Genomic DNA, 2956 nt, shown 5'->3' with positions numbered 1-2956 from the left:
CTCTAACAACATTTGTTTGAATAGTTGTCCCTCCTATCTTGTCTTTGATAGTTTTATTGTAAAATTGCCAAGAGATTTAGAGGATATTGGTGAATAATGTCAGCATTCAGTCTCCATTCATTCATTATTCAGCATTATCATGGTCTAACCATTTATCAGGAACCAAGGTTGGCACTAGGAGTTCAAAGACATAGTATACACATTGCCTGGCATCAAAGAGGTTGGCTTTACAGCTGCACACACAGACAACTACAACTATAATGCACTTTGAAAGGTGCAAACCTAGTGGCTGGAGGTAAGCTCCAGCAGCTTCTCTTCTATTTACTAGCCATGCAATGTGGGACAAATTAATTCACCTACCAGTTGTCAATATGTAAACTATGGAAATTATGACTGTACATAACCTATGGATTTGATGAGTTAAATAGCATAAAGAATTTAGCGTAAACTCTGGCACAGAGTAAACACTTAGCAAGTGTAAAATGTATTCATTACTAACATTGCCATCATTTATGAGAGAATGAAATCTACAGCGTTGTGGAATACCGGACCTTAAGGGTCTTATACAATCAGAAAGTTCATGACATGGTCATCTGTGAACAATTAACAACAGGAACCAAGTTGTTACTTAACAAGATGAGGATGGTTGTACAAATTACTGTGAACCTATAACAGGGGATAGCAAGTTTCTCTGTAAGTGGTGAGATAATGAATATTTTAGTCTTTGAGGGTCAGTTTCTGGCAGGAATTTCTCAACTCTGTCCCGGTCGTAGAAAAGCAGCTACAGACAATACATAAACAAATGAGTGTGGCTGTGTTCTAATAAAACTTTCTCTATGGGAACTCAAATTTAAATTTCCAATAATTTACAGGTCATAAAATATTATATTACTATTATTTTGATATTTCAACTATTTAAAAGTATAAAATCCATTTTTTGTTTGTTTCCTGTGCAAAACAAACAAACAGATTTAGATTCCAGACCATAGTTTGTCTATCTCTACTCTATATAATACTATATAGCAATTAAAAATATTGTGTTGATTGCCCAGTTCGTGTCTCCCTCCACGCTCCCTGCTGCAATGAGCTTCCTCAGAAGTTTCCCGCCGCCTGGCTCGGCTGAGGGGCTCCAGCAGCAGCAGCCAGAGACCGAGGCTGTGCTGAACGGCAAGGGCCTCGGCACCGGCACACTACATCGCTGAGAGCCGCCTGTCTTGGTTAGATGGCTCTGGATTAGGATTCTCACTGGAATATCCTACCATTAGCTTGCATGCGGTGTCCAGGGACCTAAATGCCTATCCACAAGAGCATTTGTATGTTATGGTGAATGCCAAATTTGGAGAAGAATCAAAGGAATCTGTTACTGAAGAAGAAGAAGACAGTGATGATAATGCTGAACCTATTGCTGAATTCAGATTTGTGCCTAGTGATAAATCAGCATTGGAGGCAATGTTCACTGCAATGTGTGAATGCCAGGCTTTGCATCCGGATCCTAAGGATGAAGACTCAGATGATTATGATGGAGAAGAATATGATGCGGAAGCACATGAACAAGGGCAGGGAGACATCCCTACATTTTATACCTATGAAGAAAGATTATCCCATTTAACAGCAGAAGGCCAAGCCACATTGGAGAGATTAGAAGGAATGCTTTCTCAGTCTGTGAGCAGCCAATATAACATGGCTGGAGTCTGGACAGAAGACTCAATAAGAGATTATGAAGATGGGATGGAGGTTGACACTACACCAATGGCTGCTGGACAGTTTGAGGATGCAGATGAAAATGATTTATGCTGCTGTGGGATTCTGCTCATAACTAGGAAAGAACTTGGTGCCTCTTCTACTGTGGAGTGGGTGTTGATGGAAGTCTTTTTCCTTCTCCGAAATTTACCTGAACCAGTTCTTTTTTGAGACAGACTATACGAGACAAAAAGTTGTCACCAGCAGAAGAAACTATGACCTTTATTAACAAAGGTGAATTAACTTAACCAAGAGGGTATTTGTAGTTTATCATCTACCCCAAAATTCCTGTGTATAGGTACCCTCAAAGTAGACCTTTGGTTCCAGCCTTCACTATATGCATCTTATGTAACCTCGTAGGCCTACCTGGTAAGAATGTGCAGGTGCTTGAAGATGTAGGTAGACTGGATGGGAAGGAGGGAGGCTGAATCTAAGATAAACCCTTTTAGAGCCTAAGGATCCCATTACCCCTTAAAAAGAAAGACAAAGAGATCTCAGAGAAATCTTGGCTTCTACTCATTCTTCACAGTGAGGGTCTCTTTACTAATTTGGGACCCAGATTAATTCGTTCAGGCATCTTTAGGGAGCTTCTTGGGAAATATCATAGCCACATGAAATACCATAACATGGATGCTTCTGACTAGCTTTTTACTCCTTTCACCATGTTTCACCAGTCTGTTTTGTTATAACCTCTTAGGTTATATCCTTTTATTTCTAACCTCTTAGGTCAGTTTCCATAACAAGTGAAATTGGGATGAAGTCATCAGAGTGCTTCAATGATAATTGTTTTGTCTTTGTAATAGTTAAACAAATAAATCTAGGTTTTCTATAAAAAAAATATTGTGTTGATTTAGAAGAACATATAATAGTATACTACAGTGTCCCTGCTTAATAATATTAAGTATAGAGAAAAATCTGAGGGAAAATGCACCAAAAAGTCAACAGTAGCTTATTATCAATGTTACAGATTATATTATATTACAGTGGTTTTCATTTTTTTTTCTTTTCACATTTTCTAGGCTGAGCATGAATTAATTGGAAAATTAAAAAACTCAGTTTTTACATATTAATATCTACTCAAAGTTGTTAGTTGATAAGTGGCCCAGTATATTTTCAGTATACATTCATTCAAGATAAAATTCAAAAATTCAAAATCAAAATACAAACTATATCCCTAATAATTTTATTTCTCTTACTTTGTTTTTATAATCTTAAT

General features: G+C 37.5%; 1 pseudogene; it reads left to right on the top strand.

Annotated features, from left to right (window-relative positions):
- Positions 1–1082: 1082 nt before the first annotated feature.
- On the top strand, positions 1083–1911 carry LOC111154957 (annotated as a pseudogene).
- The last annotated feature ends 1045 nt before the right edge of the window (positions 1912–2956 follow it).

Source organism: Enhydra lutris, unplaced genomic scaffold (genome assembly GCF_002288905.1).
Source record: "Enhydra lutris kenyoni isolate GAN:26980312 unplaced genomic scaffold, ASM228890v2 scaffoldscaffold39, whole genome shotgun sequence".
Classification (NCBI taxonomy): Eukaryota; Metazoa; Chordata; class Mammalia; order Carnivora; family Mustelidae; genus Enhydra; species Enhydra lutris.
Note: the sequence above shows the minus strand (reverse complement) of the source record. Positions and strands in the feature narration are given on the sequence as shown.